General features: G+C 45.0%; 2 long non-coding RNA genes across 2 annotated transcripts; both read left to right on the top strand.

Moving 5' to 3' along the window:
• The first annotated feature begins 399 nt into the window (after positions 1-399).
• Positions 400-8,201, top strand: LOC308385732. Its single transcript, XR_013969616.1, has 2 exons — positions 400-1,007; positions 3,068-8,201. It is a non-coding gene; the product is annotated as an uncharacterized lncRNA (long non-coding RNA).
• Positions 8,202-11,925: 3,724 nt separating this feature from the next.
• LOC308385440 lies at positions 11,926-21,155 on the top strand. The gene is made up of 2 exons (XR_013969512.1): positions 11,926-12,751; positions 20,916-21,155. It is a non-coding gene; the product is annotated as an uncharacterized lncRNA (long non-coding RNA).
• The last annotated feature ends 3,504 nt before the right edge of the window (positions 21,156-24,659 follow it).

Below are 24,659 nucleotides of genomic sequence, written 5' to 3'. Positions count from 1 at the left end.
ACTGCGAGTGAAATGCGTTTGATTTCCCTGCAAACATTCAGATTAGTGCAGCATAAATTCATTCATGAGGGGAAATTACAGTGAGAATAAGTGAACCAGTCGAGAAGGGAGGAGCTGCCATAAACAAGTGGTTGATAAGACCAATCCTGCAAGGCTACTCAGGGACCTGGTTTTCTTATCAGATGAAGGAAGGGAAGACATTTGGATGATGTTGAGGCAGTCAGAATTGGGCGAGTCCCGTCACCCACTTCGGCCCCATCTGAACTCTGCATTGCTTGCTAGTGTGATATTATTCTGTTATTATATGTTACCTTATATATGTAATCAAAGTAGTTGAATTAGAATACTGCTGTAGATCATATTATACCCTTTAATATAGAGTGTGTGATCTGTATGTAGTTTAGTTCTCGTTATACTTTTGAGTTAACAGAACATATTCACTTATTAGTTTATTAGATAAATGTGCATCACTCTGTATCCTTGATCTGCTGTGAATGTATTACATGCTTAATTGTTGAATCATGAAGAGAAGATTGTAAGCAGGAGACTCTGTGTCTAAGACAGGGGAGATAGACAGACCACATTCCATACCCCCACCTTACAGAAAAGCAGAGAGACAACTGCCGAGGTCATAACTTAGGCGCTGTAACAGAGAAAGAATGTGATGTTTTGGCTTTTACGACTAGATGGGGGCCACTAGAGACTATAAAAAGCTGAGCAACCCGTCACCATTTTGAGACTTGCTGTGACCCTCTGCATGCAGCTCTCCCCATCATGATGGCTTAAATGCTCATAAGTGTTGAATTCTATGGAAATAAATGATTGTTGATTGAGCATTTATACACCGAGTATTGTCCTTCCTTCAGCCCAAAGATTCAAAGAATTGGGAGATTTCAACAACTTGGTGCCGTGTGACCCGGATCTTTGGTGTGCTGAGGAGGTGCAGATTTGGCTTTTTGGTGAGATCGTGAGGCGAGGTGAACAGAGGGCCGGCCTAAAACAGAAAGGTAAGCACAGCCTGTTGTATTATAAATACCAAATGTGCATATTGGGCTTTCCAAATTAATCTGTTCACTGAGTTACATGTATTTTCACAGTAAATTTGTCGGTGTCTGGTTTTTGGCGCGAGATACTAACAACATAAGTTGAGGCTGAATTCCAGTGTGTTAAATAAACTGCTTCTACCGAGAAACTAATAAGACACTACGTTGAGCTAGTTGCAGTAAACTGCTTCTACCGAGAAACTAATAAGATACTACGTTGAGCTAGTTGCAGCCACTTTACCTTCCACATTTAATTTTGTCTAATACTGGCTTCTGTAGCAATAATACGTTAGAATTTCTTCTGAAGACGCGGCCATTAGTCCAGTACATTGAAGTCGAGGTTTGTTTATTTTGTTTATGGTGTCAGTGACGTCCTGGCTTTTGCCGGCTATGAAATAGAAGTTGATTTAAGGAAAAGCAGATGCTGGCTTCACGGTGCAGTTGAACGCTGGCAACACGAGAGCGAAACACGTCCGTAGGTTTGGTTTATGATACGGCCGTGTTCCGGTGGTGCGGCCGTGGAGTGCAGTAGTGGGTGGTGCTAATTTTAGTACACTGGATAGAGGTTTGACGGTGGTTTGTGGCGTCAGTCGAGTTTTAAGGGCTGCGGTCATAATACAAAGTAAAATTTTAAGTACATAGAGCAACACCAGGTTTATGATGTCAGGTATAACTTCGGGGATGCAAGCATCACTTTTATGATGCGACTTTGCCCCGTTGTGGCGGTCATAAGCGCAGAGAAAGGGGTATTTTGGTCTATGGTGCAGTGTGCTTTAAGAAGATCTAACAGTTGAGCTCAGAAGTTTCTGTGTAATCTTCCACTGATGAGGAACGCTCTCTGTGTGTCTCACTGATGGTGTAACGCGCTGTGTGTGTAAGGCGCGCTCTGGCTATGTGTGAGGCGCGCGCTGAGTGTGTTTCTGTGTGTGAAGTGTGAACACAGTGACAGTGACGGTTGATGTGTTTGATTAGGAGTACACTAGAGCAAAGACACATTTTAGGATCAAAGGTTGATGTCTAGTGTACCTGTGGAACATTTTGCCTATGGAGTGGCGACCCTCCTGTTCGTGGACGCGCGGCCAGGACCGGCGGCGTCCGGATGCCGAGGTGGTGACTTGGGGAGGTGAGGGCCCCCGCATAGCTACGGAAATAACACTGGAACGGCCGTGTAATCACGGGTTCACATTTATTCCGGACTAGAACAAGACACATTTTGCGAACAAAGGTTGAGTCTAGATTAGTAAAAAGAAAAAGGTTGGATTCCTCGTTTCAGTGGTTGAAATTGTTGTGTGCCTGTCCCCTGACGAGTGTGAAATTAGAATAAAGAGGGAATTTGGAGCCACATAGAGATAGACGGGCATAATTGGGTGTATTACTCTGTGGTGTAATAAAAATAAAAAGGAGAGATCACAAGCAGAGAAATCTGAGAGAAAGGCTCCTTTTAAGGTAACGCCTAGTTTGAGAAAAGATAAAATTAACCTGCCTGCCTACAAATGCACACTCACGCAATGAAGAAACAGCTTACACTCATGAACACGTGAAGATTTTCCAGCAAGGCTAAAGCAGCGAAACTTAACATACATCTGTTGTTAAAGGATAAATACATTACTGACAAATAAACTCTCTGGGTTGCAGGACAACAATTTAACTTCAAAGAAAAAGACACTGGTCTGACCAACCAGTGAAGACATGACAAATTTAGTGGTAAAAGATTCAAATTGTGACATGTTTTCTGCTGATTGATTGATACAAGTGATTACTGAATGAAAGAAAATTTCTTTTTGGGCTTTTAAACATGATCTTAAGAATTTTAACAGGTGCTGTCAACTTGGTGGGTTAGGAGTTGATTATATCGGGAGAGAAAAAACAAAAAAAAAAGGGGAGAGAAGGCTGACACAGGGCCTGGTCCCGGTGTTTCTCCCCTCTTGTTGAAATACAGCCAACACAACATCATTTTCCTGTTCGTTTGCTTTTGTTTTTTGTCTGTTTTTGTTTTTTGTTTTTCTCTTTATGTTTAATTACAGGCTGCTTTGCCGGCCCTGAAAGCCGAGGCTGACTGGACTCCTGCTCTCCCCCATACGTGACACTGACCAAATGCTGCAACAGCTGGACCCACAACAACGACCTGAGAATGTCAACAGACCTGCAGGAATGCGATCTCATGAAGCCGAGACGGAGAGCACTAAACCTAAGGCCCGTTTCACTACACGGGGGAAAATTCCCAGACTGCGTCAGCTGACAGAGCTCAGCTGTGACGAGACGCCCGCCAAGCCCGAATGAAAAGTAAGGCCGAGCGAAAGAATGCTGACCTTGATAACTTTGCATTCACACTGTGCAGGACAGTGATGGACCAACACGGATGATCGGGCAGCAAAAAGGGAGTGACCGGGACAGGAGGAGTAACTGAGGTCAGAAGGCACCTCAGAATGGACAAAAAACACAGAAGAAGATGCAGGTTGTCACCTGCGGTGAGCATGGACATTGGAGAAAGGACTGCCCCAATTGGGGTCAGAACCAGGACGGACTGAACTTTGAGCAGCAGCAACAGCAATGGTCGCAAACAGACTGAAAAGGAGGGGGGCAGGACCCCAGGGCATGCTTCAGGCCGTGGTTTACCCAGAACACCAGAACAGGAAAGTGATGAACACACACACACACACACACACACACACACACACACACACACACACACACACACACACACACACACACATCTACATGCACTGACTCAGAATGAAGAGAAACACACACATGAACACGTGCACTCGTTGAGTGATGGAGAAATGACACACATACACACACACACACACACACACACACGGGAATGCTGATTCACTGAGAAGTGATGCACACACATACACACACACACACACACACACACACACACACGCTGATGCAATGAAGAATGCTTTGCTAACAAATGCTTATGCTGATATGCAAAATGCTGCACACAAACATCCCAATGCATAATTTTTATGAGGAGCCATTGATTACCATTGATTACTTAGAATGTGTTATATGTCACTCAGAGGGCATTTATGTAGATTTTAGGAATAAGGTCTAAAACGGTTTGGTTATGAAAACAATGTCTGTGCATGATGTCTGTTTATGGCTCAAGGCCTTGACTGAATTCTTTGCTGTGCTTCACACAGCCCTGATGAGGAACAGTGGCACAGAGTGAAAATGATGAATTAATAGTGTAAGTTTTAGGTCGGAGTACGGCATTTTCTGTGATTGAGTTTTAATTCAAGGAGGAACAAAAGGTGTTACGGCACCTGAGGTTCTCATTCCCACACAATATTGTCCCGGCAGGAAGCAAAATGTTCCTGTGAATTTCTGGTTGATTGTTTGGTTTTGTTTAGCGCTAGCTTGATGTTATCAGTGAGCTTTGGCTTGTGTTCTTTCTCGTAAGCGAGAGAGGGATAGTTTTATGCTTGGACATGTCGGCAATGGGCCCTAGTTTGTGTTATTTTAGTAGTATTTTGTTGGTTATGTCTGTTTTCGTTTTTGTTACAGTGCACTGAGATAAGAAAATCTGAGAGGTGTGATCCACCGGTGGTGATATGTTGATATTTTGGGAGTTCATGATTTAACAATCAGCTCTTTAAACCAGGCCTGAAAGATTGAAATTTAAAGCGCTATAAAATATTCTTACAAAAACAGTTGCAAAGTGTGCTTCTCCATGATTGTAATTGGCTTGGGAGAAATTCACTTATAGGGAACACTGAGAAGTTCTGAGTCTAAAAGGATTGCACCGAGTCAATCCGGCCCAAAAAACAACAAGGAATTGTTTTCCTTTAAAATGATGACGTCATCTTGCTGGTGATGGAGGCTCGAATAGGTTGCGCGGGAGACTCCATTATCAGCAACATCTGGTATGAATGTGTATGGAGGTATGCATGTGAATGGACTGTGATGGACTGACGACTAAAAGTTTTGACTGACTTAATACTGAGACAATGACTGCACCCACTTTAGGATTAGTAAATGCCAATAAACAATTCACCCAGCCGGCAAGAGAAGGGTGGATGCTTCGCTTTGTTTTGTTTTTTCAGGAGCAGGAGGATAAGAGAGACTGGAGGAGGAGACTGTGGCTTCACATGAGAGTGTGGAACTGCAGACTTAACTCTTGGGTTGGTAATGCTGAGTTACTGATGTTTGCATTAAGAAAACTGTGCTATATTAGCTGTGTTTTGATTAAGGTATCATGTTATATTATTGGGAATGCCAAATGCTACAGTGGAGGAAAACTATTGATATCACTCATGACTGGAATATGTTACTATTAACCATAGCAGGCCACTGTAAAAAGTCAATTAAATTTTATAGAGGAAAATCGCCAAAACTTTAACAATACCTATGAATGACTTGCCACATTCGAAATAGAGATATGCAATAATAAACATTGGGCCACGTGATTTAGGTTCTCGCTTGAAATAGTAAGTTATTAAAAGTAGAATATAATCAACAGGGACATGTGATAGGATGTGGTACTGCAAAAGAACAAGAGCAAAGTAGAGAAAGAAAAACCTATTGTGTTTAGTTTGGATAAATTCAAATTAAAATGTACCATTACACTCAGAGGATCAATATGAAATTCAATATATGCTAATTTTGTATGAAGTACATGACTGATAACTGTTCTGTCCTGAGCGTTTGTTTTTACAGCACCCACTTGACCACACCAACAGTTTCTCGCCACCAAAGTATTTGCAAAGAATAGGGAGGAATATCATCAAAACTGGGAAAGGTAAGCCCCGAAGGGGGTGATGACACCATAACTTTCACTTATGGTCAAATTCTTAAAATTTGACCCGAAAATTTGAAAATTATTCAAACATTTAGAGACAGAGTGGATAAACATAATGTCGCAAACCACATAAGGATGGAGCATTTGAATCAATAAGATGGTGAAATAACACGCAGTAAAATGTGGATCATGTGGATTATGTTTATTCCAGTGTGCAGAGGAGTCAATTCACTTCACAAAGTTTATAAATTCACTTGAACCAAACTTAGGAGCACCCGGTGCTGGAAGAGTTGATAGTCACAATACCCAAGGATAAGCACAAGAGCATGACTGATATGATGGGACTGGGATTTTGCTACACTTAATTATTGCAGACACAACTAGAACTATAACTGAAACTAATTAAAAAATAAACTAAACTAGCAAACAATTGGTAAAAACTGATTAAAACTGATATAAAATTGAAAATCTGAAATCGAAGCTAAATAAAAATAAAAACTAATGAAAATTGCAAAATTATTACAACCCTGGTCCAGACTAAGATGGCGTTGGACATCTTCAGGGCAGAAAAGGGTTGGTGTGACAAAGGTGTGGTTTGGCTTGTTGTATGTACATTTCAAAATGTTACAGCTCTGGATGGACCAGTTACCAGGGCATGGAAGGATGACAGACTTTATTACATGAGGAGAAGGGAAATTTCCGGGATTGAGGATCCTCTGGGATGACAAGGCTGGAGCAACGGTACTCGAGAGAAGAATTTCTGATATTTTCTGAGATATGATGTCACTAACCTTGTATTTTAATTGTCTAGCTCGAAATGAATTGACACATGGGAGTGTGTCAAAAAGGGGGAAGTTGAGTCCGAACACCAAACAATGGTTTTATGAACATCTTATGACGTTATTTCTGTGTTTAATAATTTAGGTATGGCAAAACTTAAGCATATAAGGTGTTACACTTAGAAATGGTTCATTAATTTTTGATTTCTTTTACACACACATAGATCATGATTAGAATAAGTCCCTGGGTCAGAGAGTCCTGAACATAATATTTTAAACCAAATTTGAATCATTAGAACAACAATGGATAACAATATTAGATTATCAAGGCTAGGGAGAGAGGTGTTTTGGTTTTCTGTCTCTTGCAGAGAAAGGAACAGACACCAGACGGGGACACGGAGATGTGAGGACCCTTCACAGCAGGGACAGATGTAGGGACTGCCGAGACAGCAACTGGGGTCAAGTGTCATGGCGTTTGGGCTCCTGGAGAACATGGATCCCACAAACACAGCAATAACCATGAAGGGGTTGGCGAAAACCAGGAACACCAGACCAACGAGGTTCAAGAGGCTCTTGGCAAAAAGGGGGACACGCCGGTGACCCCAAAACACACAGATCCTTGTTTGAAATCGGGGCAGAATAATCCCCAGAACTGTGCAATGACTAAAGGGTGGTCTAACCCCGGAGGTCGAAGAAAGAAGCTGAGAATCACCCAACTGGAAGACACTGGTAGCTGCAGCAATAAAAATAAAGGTTAAAAGCTCCTTAGACAGAGGTTCTAGTCTAAGTACGTTTGAAAGGTATAAGGGGGCATTAAAAAGGGGGTGGAAAACTGGAGCACCAAAATAAAGCTGTGGGAGAATTGGGGAGTGATGGGAGTGTCATCTGTAACTGCTGTTATGGTTGTAAATCTAACCTTGCTTGCATCTGAACTGCGTGAACACAGAGGTCATCCCACATATGGTCCACCCGTTAAAGGGGGACAGAGGGCCTCAGGACCAAGAAGAACTGGACCTTGCAATGCTGGAGTGTATGTTGTAAGTGATCTCTTTGAAGAAAAGAGATCAAAGGGGGAATTGTGATATTATTCTGTTATTATATGTTACCTTATATATGTAATCAAAGTAGTTGAATTAGAATACTGCTGTAGATCATATTATACCCTTTAATATAGAGTGTGTGAGCTGTATGTAGTTTAGTTCTCGTTATACTTTTGAGTTAACAGAACATATTCACTTATTAGTTTATTAGATAAATGTGCATCACTCTGTATCCTTGATCTGCTGTGAATGTATTACATGCTTAATTGTTGAATCATGAAGAGAAGATTGTAAGCAGGAGACTCTGTGTCTAAGACAGGGGAGATAGACAGACCACATTCCATACCCCCACCTTACAGAAAAGCAGAGAGACAACTGCCGAGGTCATAACTTAGGCGCTGTAACAGAGAAAGAATGTGATGTTTTGGCTTTTACGACTAGATGGGGGCCACTAGAGACTATAAAAAGCTGAGCAACCCGTCACCATTTTGAGACTTGCTGTGACCCTCTGCATGCAGCTCTCCCCATCATGATGGCTTAAATGCTCATAAGTGTTGAATTCTATGGAAATAAATGATTGTTGATTGAGCATTTATACACCGAGTATTGTCCTTCCTTCAGCCCAAAGATTCAAAGAATTGGGAGATTTCAACACTAGGTTTTCTGTTTTGTTTTGTTTTGTTGTTGTTTTTCTGAAAACATGGCATCTGAGAGCGGAGCAAGCAAACATGTCCGCCTCGATGGGCTCCGACTTGTTGTTTATTATTGTTTACTTTTTGCTCTGCTTGCACTGGATGAGTGCAGTGCACTGTTAACATACCCATAACAGGCACTACTTGACATCGGTAACTCAATCCTCTGTACTATACCTTCCCACCGCATTTCACCCTTCCACCAGAGCTTCAAGTTGTTTGCCCCAGTAGCCACCGCCACCACCACTACCAGGAAGGCCCTGAAACACCAAGCCCAAGTGAGTGTTAGGAAAGTATATTTTCTAGCGCTTATTCGCTGTGTATTTTGTTTTATTTATTCAATGACAGGCCAGTATATTAAAAGCCACCTTTGAGTTATAAACTGTGTCATAGGTCATTAGATTGTTTAGCAAGACTGAAAACTGTGCAGAACAGGAAGCTTTGTGCAGAGTTGCAGAGAGCATCGCCTGCGTTTGTGCTGCTAAAAAGAGAACAACAGGAAATGACCTTCGGAACGTAAAAACTAGACATGAGGAACTAGGGTGCAGATGTTTTTGCAGCAATGTAGCAGATATATAGAATTAAAATAGATAAAGTGACCGTTTTCTAGGGGAGGAGGGAGCAGACTATATTATACACAGCGGGCCTGTAATGCTTCAGATCTGCAGATGATTAGCACCGTGCACATCTCTCTTCCGTAAGGTAATGATTGAATAAAATGATTATAAATATTTTGACCACTCTGAGTCTGTGTCTTCTCTGTCCGGTCAGAAGAATAAAAGAACCTGGCTCAATATGAGTCAGCTGACCCCAGGAGAGCACTTCGGAGATGGCGACGTAAGCGAGGCAAGAGGGGGGCTCCATACTAGGCTAAAGCTCGGGCCACCTGACCACCGCAACCCAGCCTCTTGTTAGCCAATATGAGGTCTCTGAAAAACAAACTCGACAAGATAAGACAATACAATGCAATACAATACAAACTTTATCTATAGAGCACATTTAAAAACCAGCGGTATACCAAAGTGCTTAACATAAAAGACGGAAAAGTAACATGAGTATTATAAGGCCTCAGCAAAGTATCAAATATACTCACAGCTCATTGCCACTAATACACAGAGGTAGTATAAAATGCATATCAAGTAAAAAACATAGTAAAAGCACAAGCCATAAAAAATATGTATAAAGAAAAATAGAGTAAGTCTAAGAGTCAGGTACGAGCATTAACAAGCAGGAAAAGCAAGATTAAACAAATAGGTTTTTAGCCGTGATTTAAAAGATTGGATAGAATCGGACGCCCGGATCGCAATCTGAAGGTTATTCCACAACTCTGGTGCAGCCAGGGCAAACGCCCAGTCACCTCTAGACCTCTAGACACCTCAGAAACTGAAACAATCGAACCTTGTCCTCAAACCTGTTAAACTCTGGACCCCAGAGACTGAGAGCATCCTACAGGACTGCTTTGCCCAAACAGACTGGGACGTGTTTCAAACTGCAGCCACTAAGGAGAACTGCTCTGTCAAAATACAGGACGACGCTGAATATGTGACTGGGTACATCAGCACCTGTGTTGACAATATTGTGCCCACCACACAAGTCAGAAAGTTCCCCAACCAGAAGCCCTAGATCACCAGTCAGATACGACACATGCTGCGTACTCGGTCTCTCGCATTTAGATCAGGCAATGAGACGGACAAAGCTGCGAAGTATGGACTGAGGAAAGCCATCACAGTGGCTAAGAGGCAGCACAAAGAGAAGCTGGATGGCGGATGTGGCAAGGCCTTCAGGACATCACAGAGTATAGGGCCACCACCAGCACCAGAATCATCAGCTCTGCAGGTCTTCTGGATGATCTCAATGCATTCTACACCTGCTACGAGACCTCCCAGACCCTCCAGGCCTCCCAGACCCTCCAGACCCCCCAGATCACCCGGACCTGCCAGAATCCCCCAGGCCAACCAACCCCTACCCCTGCCAGCAGTCTCAATAGACCAGGTGCATAAATCCCTGAGGAGGATCAAGCCCTGTAAGGCAGCAGGACCAGACAACATCCCGGGATGGGCCCTTAAAGCATGTGCCAATGAGCTGGTGGAGGTTCTTACCTCCATCTTCAACTTCTCCCTCGGCCAGAACACTGTCCCCACATGATTTAAGACCACAACCATCATCCCTCTACCCAAGAGAAGTCCAGCCACCTGTCTGAACGACTATAGACCAGTTGCACTCACTCCAATCATTGCGAAGTGTTTTGAGAGAGTGGTGCTGGCCTACATCCAGAGCAACATCACAGACACTCTGGACCCCTTGCAGTACGCCTACCGGCCCAATGGGTCCACGTCAGACACCATCGCTGCTCCCCTTCACTATTCACTCTCCCACCTGGAAAACAAAGACTCATACATCAGGGTACTTTTTGTTGATTACACCACCGCCTTCAATACTGTCATCCCACACAAACTCACTCACAAGCTGGCAACACTCGGCCTTCACCCCACCCTATGTGACTGGCTACAGGACTCTTTGACTGGCAGGCCCCAGTCCGTCAAGATCGGCAACAGGACTTCAGCGTGCATTATTACTAACACTGGCATCCCACAAGGTTGTGTCCTCAACCCCATCCTCTACACCTTATTCACCCACGACTGTGTCACCTCCAACATAGATAACATCATTTTGAAGTTCGCGGATGACACTGCAGTGATCGGTCACATCACTGGAGGGGATGAAACAGCTTACAGGGGAGAGGTGGCCAGTCTGGTGTCATGGTGTGAGGACAAAAACCTCACCCTCAACACTGACAAGACAAAGGAGATGATAGTGGATACGAGGAAGAAGAGGAGGCCTCACCAGCCACTGTTTGTCCGGGGCCTTTAAGTAGAGAGGGTGATCAGCTTTAGGTACCTGGGCATCTACATCTCTGAGGACCTCACCTGGTCACTGAACACCACACAGCTGGTTAAGAAGGCTCAGCAGTGGCTGTATTTCCTGAGGAGACTGAGGAAATTTGGTATGTATTGTATTATTGTAGTTTACCTTACAACATAGAGCGCCTTGGGTCAAATACTGTTGTGATTTGGACTTACAATATGACAGGAACTTATGGTCGCAGTTTTGAACAAAGTGAAACCATACCTTGATAAAGATGCACTTCGTACTCTGTACTGTACCCTGGTTCTTCCATATCTTACATATTGTGTGGAAGTATGGGGAAACACATATAAAAATACAACTAATCCATTAGTCACAGTACAGAAACGAGCACTGCGTATTATTCACAAGGCTGGTTATCTAGATCATACTCACAAATTCTTTCTTCAGGCAAAGTTACTTAAATTCCAGGATCTGGTTAATTGCAATACATCTATAATCTTATACAAAGCCTTTAATGAACTTCTACCTACAAATTTACAAATTATATTTGAAATTCGAGAAAGGGTTTATAATGTGAGAGGCTTCGGGAATTCAAATTACCCAGAACTTGAACAACCCGTAAAGGTTTTTGTGTGTCTGTATGTGGTGTGAAAATCTGGAACAGTCTGAGTTTACAACTGGAACAATGCAAAAATATTCATAGATTTAAATTCCTCTACAAACAGTTGGTCTGGTCACAGTATACTCAATGATGTTTTAGTGTGCTCTGTAATGTCTGTTCTCTTACCATTGCTGGTATGATTCCAAAAAAAAAAAAAAAGTGTGTGCGTATATATGTTGTTGAGACTAGTAGTTAAACATATGCCATTTTATGACCAGTAGTCAATGTAGTAAATTAGGTTAACAGCTGTAGGCCATATATTATCCTTTAGTTCTGATGGTGTGCTATGTATGTAGTTTAGTCTGTATTATACTCTTGAATAAAAGAAACATAATCATTTTGTAGTTCATTAGATAAAGTGTGCATTACTCTGTATCCTTGATCAGCTGTGAATGTCTTACACTGTTTTCTTGAAATGTTTTATTGCTGAATCATGTGAAGAAGGCTGTAAGCAGGGGACTAGGTGTCTGGGCAGAAGAGATAAAACCACATTCCTTACCCCCCTTCCTACTTCACACAGAAAGACAGGGAGGCAAGGTCAGGAGCCAGGCTCGCTAAGAATTAGAAAAACATGTGAAGATGCAGCTTTTATGACAAGGAGGGGGGCTGTTACTAGCTATAAAAGTCTGTGAAAGTTGCTACCATTTTGAGACATACTGTTGACCCTCTGCAGGCATCTCTCCCTTCCGGACGTTGTAATGCTCTGATTGTTGAATTGTATGGAAATAAATGATTGTTGATTGAGCATAAATACACCGAGTATTGTCCTTCCTTCAGCCCAAAGATTCAAAGAATTGGGTGATTTCAACAACTTGGTGCCATGTGACCCGGATCTTTGGCGTGCTGAGGAGGTGCAGATTTGGCCTTTGGTGAGATCGTGGGGCGAGGCGAACGGAAGACCGGTCTAACAACAAAAAGGTAAGCACAGCCTGTTGTATTATACCAAATGTGCATATTGGGCTTTCCAAATTAATCTGTTCGCTGAGTCACATGTATTTTCACAGTAAATTTGTCGGTGTCTGGTTTTTGGCGCAAGATACTAACAACATAAGTTGAGGCTGAATTCCAGTGTGTTAAATAAACTGCTTCTACCGAGAAACTAATAAGACACTACGTTGAGCTAGTTGCAGCCCACTTTACCTTCCACATTTAATTTTGTCTAAAACTGGCTTCTGTAGTAATAATACATTAGAATTTTTTTTGGAGACGCAGCCATTAGTTCAGTACATTGAAGTCGAGGTTTTGAAGTTTGTTTATGGTGTCGGTGAGTCATCGTTGATGCGGCCATGAAATAGAAGTTGATTTAAGGAAAAGCAGATGCTGGCTCACGGTGCGGTTGAACGCTGGCAACGCGAAAGCGCAACACGTCCGTAGGTTTGGTTTATGATACGGCCGTGTTCCGGTGGTGCGGCCGTGAGTGCAGCACTGAGGGGTTGCTGGTCTCAGCACATTGAATAGAGGTTTGAAGTGGTTTGTGGTGTCGGTTTTTGCCTCGAGGGCTGCGGTCATAAAATAAAGTAAAATTTTACTTGCCAAGAAGTACATAGAGCAAAACCTGGTTTATGGTGTCGGGTATAACTTCTGGGGACGCAGGCATCACTTTTATGATGCGATTTTGCCCCGTTGTGGCGGTCATAAACGCAGAGACAGGGGTATTTGGGCTTTGGTTGTGCTTCAGAAGAATTTTAACAGTTGAGCTCAGAGGTTTCTGTGCAAACTTCTGCTGATGAAAAGCGCTTTCTGTGTGTCTCATTGTGGGTGTGCGAAGCTGCGAAGCGCGCTCTGGGTGCTGTTTTGTGTGTAAAGCGCGCTCTGGGTGTTGTTTTGAGTGTAAGTGAGGCACGCTCTGAGTGTGTTTTTTGTGAGTGTGAAACGTGAACATAGTGACAGTGACGGTTGATGTGTTTGAATAGGAGGACATTAGAGCAAAGACACATTTTAGGATCAAAGGTTGATGTCTAGTGTACCTGTGGAAACTAATTTTGTTCATGGTTTGGCAACCCCCCTGTCTGTAGACGTGCAGGCAGGTTAAGTGCCGAGGTGGCGACTTGGGAACTGAGGACTCCCGCTTAGCTACGGAATAACACTGGAACACTGGAATAACACTGGAACCGCAGTGTTCACATTTATTCCGGACTAGAACAAGACACATTTTGCGAACAAAGGTTGAGTCTAGATTAGTAAAGAAATAAAAAGGTTGAATTCCTCGTTTCAGTGGTTGAAATTGTTGTGTGCCTGTCCCCTGACGAGTGTGAAATTAAATAAAGAGGGAATTTGGAGCCACATAGAGATAGACGGGCATAACTGGGTGTATTACTCTGTGGTGTAAGCATTTTAGGAAAAAAAAAAGGGAGAGAGAGTGTAGGAGGTGTGTGGTGGTGTGAATATGTCGGGTCTTAAATCTGACATAGAAAGAGGAGAAATGCAGGGTGAGTGGAAAACTTCTGAAGAGCAGGTGAAGGAGTTGTTGCGGGTGCTGAAGGTCATGCAACCTGCAGACGTGCCAGAGAAAAAATCAAAGGTTGCAGCTGTGACAACAAAAATTAAGGAGTTGTGTGATAATGAAGGAGTGAGAGGAGAATCAAGAGGGTCGTTGGCAAAAGTGCTTCTGGGAATAGCACAGAAGCTCCAGAAAAAAGAACATGAGCTTAGTAAACAGTTAGAGGAGGTCTTATTTTGGGGGAAGCGAAGGGTCAGACAGGAGTTGAAGGAGGTGCAGGAGGAGAAAGCCCGTGTAACGAGGTGGGCTGTGACATGCCAGGGGGTGGAGCACTGGATGAGGGAGAGAAGGGAGGAGCCTGAGAAGCTGATGCTGCCGGCTTCTCCGGTGAAGTCATCGCTCACTGGCTTTCCCCCTCCCTATCAGGCCCCCGCCCCCCTTTACCCTTTAGCCCAAACGACCTACTCCAGCCCCGAAGAGTGAAAGAATAAAGCAAAGCTCCACTTTTGTTAATGAGGAGGGAGCTTGTGGCGGAGTGCAGTCACCGCCCATGAAACAGTCTCCCCAGCAGGAAGAGACTGAAGAAGAGCGGGCTGTGCGGCTGCTTGAAACAGCTATAATGACTCTAGAGCAGCGTCATCAAATTTCTGATGATGAGGCAGGAAGTGGAGTAGTTGTTGCACCACAGGTTGAGAAAGGTGAGGTGTGCGGGCCTGATGGGGACGCATACGAGGGCTGGCTATCCGGCACACTGGATGATAATACGCCAGTAAGTGTCTGGGAAAAGCAGAAATTAGATGCAGGGCCGGAGCTAGGAGGGGCCTTTCACAATAGAGCAGCTAGAGAAAAATCAGGAAGAGGCAGAGTAGTCAAGCCCAAACCTGCCAACAAACCACACCCCATGATGCGTCGGAGCCAGGAAGATAGGCTCTGCCGGGGACATTCCCCCTGGTGGTGACCGCTGGGGGTCACATGAAATACAAGCCATACGGGGTGGGAGATGTAACTGCATTGATTGAGTTATTACCTCCTATTACAGACGGAGGTGCGGGGTGGTTGAGAGAGTTTGACAGAGCAACAACAGGTGTTCAACTGGCCCTGGGTGATTTCAGAGCTGTGGTTGCCAGATGTGTCAAAGGCACAGCACTGGATGACATAGAAAAGATAGCAGGTACAGCATTGATGGTTGATAGCAACCCGTTTTGCCGTGTTGTGAATGAAATATCACATGCATTACGTGAAAAATATCCCACTCCGAATGCTGCTAAGATTTTGAAGTTGTTGTGGAAGCCTGATCAAACTCCAAGGGAGTACATAGAACAGGCTAAAGCTACGTGGGCCCTTAGCACTGGCCAGCATCCTGGTAGAGAGGAGATGCAACAATTGTGGTTTAGAGAAGCTGTGTTTTTTTTCTTTTTTCTCTGTGACCTGCTGGAGCAGGGGGGCTAGGACTAGGAGGAGGAGTTGGCCGTCCGACTGCGGTCTGGAGTGTGGAGCCTTCCTGCTGCTGCGGAGTCGGGGCGGTCTGCCTCCCCCCACCGCAGGGAAAAGGGAAACACCACGTGGGTCTGGGTGCAGTTCCCCCCTCCAGGGGCGGGGGCACCTAGACCCGGTTTGTAGAGTACGCTTGGGGAGTGTGATCGTGTGTACAACGTCTCTTTATGTCTGTCTCCACGTTGGTTGAGTGTGGAGTAAGTGCATATGAGAGCATGAGGGTGGGAATGGATGTTTGTATCTGTGTGTGCCTGTATGTCTGTGTCTATATGTCAGGTTGGGTGTCAGGCGCCACCTCTCTGGGGACATCTCAGGCCCTCCAAGGTTTGGAGGCCTATCTCCCCCTACCACCACTTCCCCTGCCAGTGGCGGACCCCCTCAGACATCGGTGCGTTGGTGGTTCTTTGTGTCCGGGGGTGGGCGCCCAGGTACACACCAGCTCACTCCTTGGCAGCCGCTTATCGGGGCCTGGAGCCTGGGGCTCGCTCGGGCCACTTCGGAGGTGGGGTGCCCCCGGCCTCTCGGCCTGGGGCTCGGTCACTCAGGCGCAGCTGGCTGCCGGCGGAGCTCACGGGCGCGTCACTGCAACTCCCCCTGGCTTCTGCTCCGCGGCTGCTGAGTGAGCCCTCATCTGGGACTCTCCTCGGCTCTTTCCGGGACAGTGGCGCAGCTGCCCCTCTGTTGGTCTTCCTTGGTCTCTTGTGTTCTGGGGGCCTCTGGATGTCTGGAGTTTTGATCTCCTCCACACCTGCTTCACGCCCTGGAGGACGGGGCTGTGGCCCCCCCACACCCTCTAGCAGATTATTACATGAAGGAACCTTTTAAAAAAAAACAAAAAACAAGCGCGTCCATGCTCACAGGTGTACACACGGGTGATCACACCCACAAACTACACCCTTTTTGGCTCCTACCTCAAAGCACACTGTGTTCTGTTGATCTTATGTGCTGCACAATAATGTTTAACATTTAGTATTTACTGTCATATTCCCATATATCATTGTGATGTTGTTTATTCTATTACTCTTGTTCTCTTCTGCTTGCTTTCTTTTTTCTTTCTCAGCAGGTGATCCAGGTGATTGATATATGCATTTTTTTTCTCTGCCCGTTCTGTTGGTTTTTGTCTTTTGCCCTTCTCCCCCGTCCCTCTTCTCAGCTGTTTCTCTTTCCCTCTTTCTTTCTCCCCTTCTTTCCCCCAGTCAAGTCTGTCCCGTATTCAGTAAGTGAAAATAAAATAAACAATAAAAGGTGAATCAAATGGACCATTACGGCAAGGCTGGGATGGTCAGTTTGGTAAAGTAAATCCGTTGGGCATCTTTCTTTGCCTTTAGACAACAATTCTGATGGCAAAAGAGCCAAACGGGACAGGCCAAAAAAAAAAAAAAAAAAAAAAAAGAGAAGCTGTGTTAAAAGGTGTGCCCGAACAGGTCAGAGTGGCCATGACTGATAATCCCGACATGGAGGGGGCGGAATCTAACGTGTGGGAGAAACATCTGGTGCATCGCCTGCAGAAAGCTCATGATGAGGTTATGGCTAAAAGTGAGGATACAGATAACATGAAAGAGCAATTGTTGAAATTACAGCTGGGTGAAGCGAGGGTAAAAGCAAATGAAAAGAAAAAGAATGAAAAAATAGCTAAAGTAATGGTAGCTCAAGGTTACCAGCAAATGGGGACATATGTTGATCCTAATGTATTGCCAGTAGACACACAGGGACCTGCGCGAGGCACAAATTGGGGTGGCCGTGGGGTCGGTAGAGGAAATTGGGGTTCACGTGGTGGTCAGCGGGGAGGAGGCGGCGGCATGGGCAGACAAAGGGGTGCGCTTAGAGGAGGTCCATATGTGCCAGGGACTGCGTGTTTCAACTGTGGTCAGACTGGACATTGGGTTCGAGAGTGCCCTGACCCGCCTCAGCAGTACAATACCTACATGCCACGTTCGGCCAGAAGGGGGCGTGGACAATGGTCGGCACACTGAGTGGTTTGAGGAAATATTTAATGAGTGTTTAGATGAGACAACTTGGGAGCTTAACTCTCAGGACATTTATGTTGGTTCAGCTGGAGTGGCAGTGTTTGTTCCACTCCCTGAAGATAAAATGAGTTGGTATAGAATGGGGGATGAAGCGGTTCCCCATGTGTCCTTGGCAGTACATGAGGGTCATCAAGCAAAAGATTTAGGCCCAATGGTGAGAACAGCCACAAGGGCCACAGATTGGCAACAAACACAACTCACTGATGTCTCATACTCACCCAGTTGTAAAACATATCGAATTTCTGTGACCGCCACTGATCAGAGTGTGTTAGAACACAAACTTTTAAAACGAACACATGGCAGGGAGAAATCTGATCACGAGGAAGCTGTTAAAGGCTTAACAGAACTCCCAGACACTCTGTGGTCTAAAGGTCCCACTGATGTGGGTTTAACATTTTGTTCACCCATCACATTTGAGTTAAAGGATGACACCCCTATTTGGCGTTCACAATACAGACACAGTCCAGAGGCAGATAATGGGATTGCAGAAACAATTTCAGGGCTCCTGCAGGTGGGTGTGTTGGAGTCGTCTTCCTCTGCATGGAATACTCCGATCCTCCCAGTTGAAAAATCAGGCACGGGCAAGTATCGCATGGCACATGACCTTAGGGCAATAAACGCTGTCCTTAAGACACCAACAGTACCTGTACCAAACCCCTACACAGCTCTGACTAATTTATCTCCAGATCAGCGGTGGTTCACATGCATAGATTTGGCAAATGCTTTCTTTTGTCTCCCTCTGCATCCATCTTTAAGAGATATTTTTTCATTTACTTACAGGGGCCAGCAGCTGCGTTACACACGGCTGCCGCAGGGCTTTGCCCTTTCACCTGGGATTTTCAATCAGGTACTTAAAAATGCTCTTTCTCCATGTGTATTACCTGAAGGATGCACACTGATCCAATATGTGGACGATTTGCTGATTGCCGCTAAAACAGCTGATGCTTGTTTTCAAGCGACAATGACTGTGCTTCGTCAGCTGGCTAAAACAGGTTTTAAAGTAAGTAGAGAAAAACTCCAACTTGTCAGAACTGAAGTTACATTTCTAGGTCGTGTGGTGGCGATGCAGACGGTGGGCATGTTGGCGTCCCAGAGGGAAACAATTATGTCACACCCCCAGCCACGTACAGTTAAGGAAATGTTGTCATTTCTTGGGCTCACAGGTTACAGTAGACACTACATTCCTGACTATGTGGGCAAAACCAAACCCCTGAGGGATTTGGTGAAAGAACACGGCATGAGAGACCTCACAGCTAATCTGAACTGGACCACTGAAGCTGAAATGCGGTTCATTGAACTAAAACAGGCCCTGTCTCGTGCAGCAGATTTGGCAATCCCCGATTATAACTCTGATTTCTCAGTTGATGTTTCTGAAACAAATGGAGCAGTAAATGGTGTGTTGTTTCAGAAAAAAGGGGGAAGGAGACAGGTGCTGATGTATATCAGCATTGGCCTGGATAACACAGAAAAAAGACACCCCATGTGCACACAACATGCAGCAGGGGTAGCAAAAATAATTCAGAAAGTGGCTCACATTGTGAGAGGGCACCCACTGAAAGTGCTCACAACACACAGTGTGGTGGCCTATGTGAACTCACAGGCATTTACAATGACCCCACTGAGACAACAGAGACTGACTAAGATTCTGGAGTCTCCAAACTTGACCTTCACACATGAAGGGATTAACATGGCAGATCAAATGGGGGGGGGGGGGGGGGGGACACACCTCATGACTGTGCACAAATAGTAGAGGTTGAAGAGAAAGTAAGGTCTGATTTGAGAGCAGAACCGGTGAGTGAGGCAGATGATTATTTTACAGATGGATGTTGTTTTAGGGATCCGAGTGAAGGATTGAAAACAGGTTATGCAGTGGTGAAAGGAGTTGGAGACCAGCTGCTGGTGGAGAAATCAGGAACATTGGAAGGGTCTCAGTCAGCGCAGAGAGCAGAGCTTATTGCAGTAATAGAAGCTCTGAGATTAGGGAAAGGAAAAAGAGTTAACATTTATACAGACTCAGCATATGTGTTTGGAGCAGCACATGTGGAGCTGGGGCAATGGAGGAGGGCTGGATTCAGAACAGCCACAAATAAACCGATCAAACATGAGGAGGAGATGAGACAGCTGGAGGACGCTCTGAAAGAACCTCTGGAGGTCGCTATCATAAAGTGTAAAGGGCATGACGAGTCTGACACTTGGGTGGCAAAAGGAAACAGAGCAGCCGACGAGGAAGCAAAACGGGCGGCAGGCTATAAGGAAGGAAAACAAATGGTAAGTATGGGTATGGAATGGGGAGACCTGCCAGCCCAACAGCGAGAGGACATCGAAAAGGCGCAAGGAGGAGCCTCACCCGAGGAAAAGGCGGTGTGGCAGGAAAGAGGGGCCGTACAATCGGAAGGATTGTGGGAGTGGCCCAGATGGAAAGGGATTTGTGTCATTGGTGGCATCCCTACATGAAAAACCTGGTAAGGGAACACGTGAGAACCTGCCTGATTTGTGGACAATACAATCCGAAGCCCACCGTGAAACCAGAAATGGGTAAGTTTCCTTTGCCAGAAAGACCAGGCCAGGAAATTGTGATTGATTACACTGACATGATAACTACTGTTCGAGGGTCTAGATATCTGTTGGTGTGTGTGGATGCGCTGACTGGCTGGCCAGAGGCCTGGCCAACGCGCAGAGAGGATAGTAAAAAAATGATCAAATGTCTGGTGAATTATTATGTCCCCTGGCATGGATTCCCAGAGAAGGTAAGATCAGATAATGGCACTCACTTTAAAAATCGAGATCTCGCTGAAGTGGAATGTATGTTGGGGTTGCAACATAGATATGGTACAGTTTACCATCCACAATCTCAGGGGAAAGTGGAGAGAATGAACCAAAATCTTAAAAACAAATTGGAAAAAATCTGTGCACAGACAAATATGAATTGGGTTGATGCTCTTCCCATAGCCCTAATGAGTGTAAGGTGCGCCATTAATCAGCGCACTGGGTTCACTCCATATGAGCTGCTGACAGGAAGACAATTTCCAGGCCCTGCAGCAGGTGTAAAAGAATTAAGAGAGGAGGTAAACGTGTCTGAACATGTGAAACAGTTTAAAGCACTAAAAGCTCTTGTCTCTAGTTTCACTGCGCAGGTGGGAGACCCAACCGGAAAGGAGGTGACCACGCCAGAGGCGAAGTGGGTGTGGCTGAAGGTGTATAAGCGAAAGTGGGACGAGCCCAGGTGGACGGGACCTTTCGAGGTGACCACTCGAACCTCTCACGCGGTCCAGCTGAGGGGCAAAGGCGACACTTGGTACCACTGGAGCCAGTGTGCGGCGGCAGAGGAGCCTAGGCGGTCGGAGAGGCTCTTGGCGAAAAAGGGGGACACGGCTGTGACCCCAAAAAACACAGATCTTAGTATAGAAGGGGCAGAATAATCCCCTGATCTGTGCAACGACCAAAGGGTAGTCCACCCCGGAGGTTGAAGAAAGAAGTCGAGAATCACCCGACGAAAAGATATTGTTAGCTGCAGTAAAATTAAAGTTAAAAGTGCCTTAGGCCTAAGCTCTAGTCTAGAAGCTATTAGCAAGCACTGAAATGGGGGAGGGAAAGTCTAATGCAAAAATAAAGTTTCTGGAGAACTGGAAACTGATGGGAGTGTTAGCCATGATCACTATTGGTGTGCTAACTACTGTTTTTCTGTTGTGTGAGTTGCCCAGTTACAGAACTCATCCACCTCCTCTTCCTCTCGCAGACCCTGAGGCGACCAGATCTGAGCGCAATGTAGGTGAGAAACCAGATCCTTGTTTGGAGTATTATGGAGGCATAGAGGTGGATTACATTAGAGGATCCACCACAGCCTTCACTTTTGATCTGTGTTCCGTGATAAAGTGTGGGGAGGATCAGACTAGTTGGCGCGGGTACGAAGTGTGGACATGTCATGACATAAGATTCACGAATGCTTGTCTTATAGGTAAACCCACCACCATGGGGTACAGCCCGTGTGAGGAGTGGGAAATGGTGACCGGTTACACCCTCCCAGGATGGGATACACGGGGCCGATGGGAAGGGTTTGCGATTCAGCGTGATTTCAGTAACACTCAAAATCCACTTACAATGTCTATTGGTGGGTGGCAGGTTACACCGCAGCGGTACAGGAAAGAAGATAAAGTGTTTTATTTAGTGTTAGGTGTAGATGTATTTGGGAACGACCCGAGGGGCGTGATAAAGATAAACTTTAAAGACCCTCCCTGTAATTTACCCAGCAGCAACATCGCATCAAGCTGTAATTTATCCAGCAGCAACACCGCATCAAGCGAAGCCCCCCCTTCCGTGTCTAAGGTAACAAAAATGGACTACACAAAGTGGAAACCCCGACAGCTGATGTCTCGTGCCACAGGGTATGTGGACAGCAACCTGTGGTTGGACTGGCTGATTGAAAATGCAAAAGAGCAAAAGGTGTCTGATTGTGTGGCATGCGCTACAGCACGCCCACGTTTATTTACTGAACCGGCACCTCTGCATCCAGAGGACCCATGGGGTTTTGATTGCATGCTCCGACTTACTCGGAGAGCAGTATCTTCAGGAAAATGTGCGCCATTGTCTGCTTTATTTCCCCCAATAGATATAAACACCATTCCCGGACCGTTCACACCTAGGAAAGCTAATTACACTTGTTTTAATTTTACTGCAGATGATCCCGGAGCACAGGAGTATGATGCTGGAGAGATCCCGGCTGATTGGTGTGAGGTCACATTTCCAGGAAGAGGGGAGGGCGCGCGTGCGGGCGCCACGGTTGTGGGGACTTGGGCTCGAGCCGGTTTGTACTATTATTGTGGTGGTGGGAGTCTGCATGTGCGGATACCAAATGAAGCGGTTGGTGTTTGTGCCATGGTCAGACTAGGAGCGCCTCTGCTGATAATAGGGGGTAAGGGTAAATCCAAGGGGGTAGAGGGGAATGCGCGACGACCACCTAGGCGCAGACGTCAGGGGTGGCCTAAAGGATCTTCTTGGTCGTTTGATTTAACTGTTAATTCACCCACATATATAGATTCTATCGGTGTTCCGCGTGGCGTCCCAAATGAGTTTAAATTAGTAGATCAGATAGCAGCCGGTTTTGAGAACATCCCAGTACTTTCTGCCTTGTTTCCCGTCACCCCCAACAAAAACGTAGATAGAATTAACTATGTGCATTATAACGTTCTCCGACTGTCAAATTTGACCCGTGATGCGATTCAGGGGTTAGCGGAACAAGTAGGTCCAACCTCTCTGATGGCAGTGCAGAACCGGATGGCGCTGGATATGGTTCTTGCTGAAAAAGGAGGGGTTTGCGAAATGTTTGGACAAATGTGTTGTACTTTTATTCCCAATAATACGGCTCCGGATGGCTCTGTAACTCGAGCACTGGAGGGGCTACGAACTCTGGCCCATAATATGCATGAACATTCAGGTATTGAAAATCCGCTGGAGGAATGGATGACTTCTGTTTTTGGGCAATGGAAAGGTTTTGTTATGTCAATCATGGTCTCACTGCAATCCTAACCACATGTGGTTGTTGTTTGGTCCCTTGCCTCAGAGCACTAGTAGTTCGTCTTATTGACAGGGCCGTAGCCTCAGGGCCGGAGGGCCGGGGGGTCATGATGCCTCTGTTAAAGGATGAGCCTGAGGAGTGGAGAGACATGGACCTTGTGACCCTGGAATGCGTGTTGTAAGTGATCTCTTTTTAAAAAAAGAGATCAAAGGGGGATTGTTGAGACTAGTAGTTAAACATATGCCATTTTATGACCAGTAGTCAATGTAGTAAATTAGGTTAACAGCTGTAGGCCATATATTATCCTTTAGTTCTGATGGTGTGCTATGTATGTAGTTTAGTCTGTATTATACTCTTGAATAAAAGAAACATAATCATTTTGTAGTTCATTAGATAAAGTGTGCATTACTCTGTATCCTTGATCAGCTGTGAATGTCTTACACTGTTTTCTTGAAATGTTTTATTGCTGAATCATGTGAAGAAGGCTGTAAGCAGGGGACTAGGTGTCTGGGCAGAAGAGATAAAACCACATTCCTTACCCCCCTTCCTACTTCACACAGAAAGACAGGGAGGCAAGGTCAGGAGCCAGGCTCGCTAAGAATTAGAAAAACATGTGAAGATGCAGCTTTTATGACAAGGAGGGGGGCTGTTACTAGCTATAAAAGTCTGTGAAAGTTGCTACCATTTTGAGACATGCTGTTGACCCTCTGCAGGCATCTCTCCCTTCCGGACGTTGTAATGCTCTGATTGTTGAATTGTATGGAAATAAATGATTGTTGATTGAGCATAAATACACCGAGTATTGTCCTTCCTTCAGCCCAAAGATTCAAAGAATTGGGTGATTTCAACAATGTACATATATGTACATGTGTGTGTAGATATATATGTATGTATGTATATGTATGTGTGCTTGTCACTATGTAATTATTATTGCCTGTTACCTGTGGTAATTTATAATTATTATATATTCTGTATTTAGTTACAATGGTTCTAATTGTTGTTTGCGAGCTGCCGTTGAGATGCTTGCATGTGCCTGGGGCTGTTGATGGTTTGATGGTTTGTTTGGTTGTAACGATGGGCGTAGCTGTGGGAAGTTTATTGTTTTTTTTGTTGATGAGTGAGTATAGGGGTGGGATTTAATAAGTTTTCTTTCGTCCCACTCCTTTTCGGGTAATTTTTGTTTTTTGTTTTGTGCACTTTATGTTCAATATATGTATTTTGTTGGGCCTGAAATGAATAAATAAATGAAATGAAAACCTGATTTTACTTCAGCAGCACAGAAAGCATCTGAAGGTGAGCTTAAAAAAATGATTGCTGGCTACATTGTGGAAGTTCCAGTTCCCAGGGCAAGGG

This window comes from Rhamphochromis sp. 'chilingali', assembly GCF_963969265.1.
Source record: "Rhamphochromis sp. 'chilingali' genome assembly, chromosome: 18".
Taxonomy (NCBI): domain Eukaryota; kingdom Metazoa; phylum Chordata; class Actinopteri; order Cichliformes; family Cichlidae; genus Rhamphochromis; species Rhamphochromis sp. 'chilingali'.
This window is presented reverse-complemented; position numbering and strand designations above follow the sequence as displayed.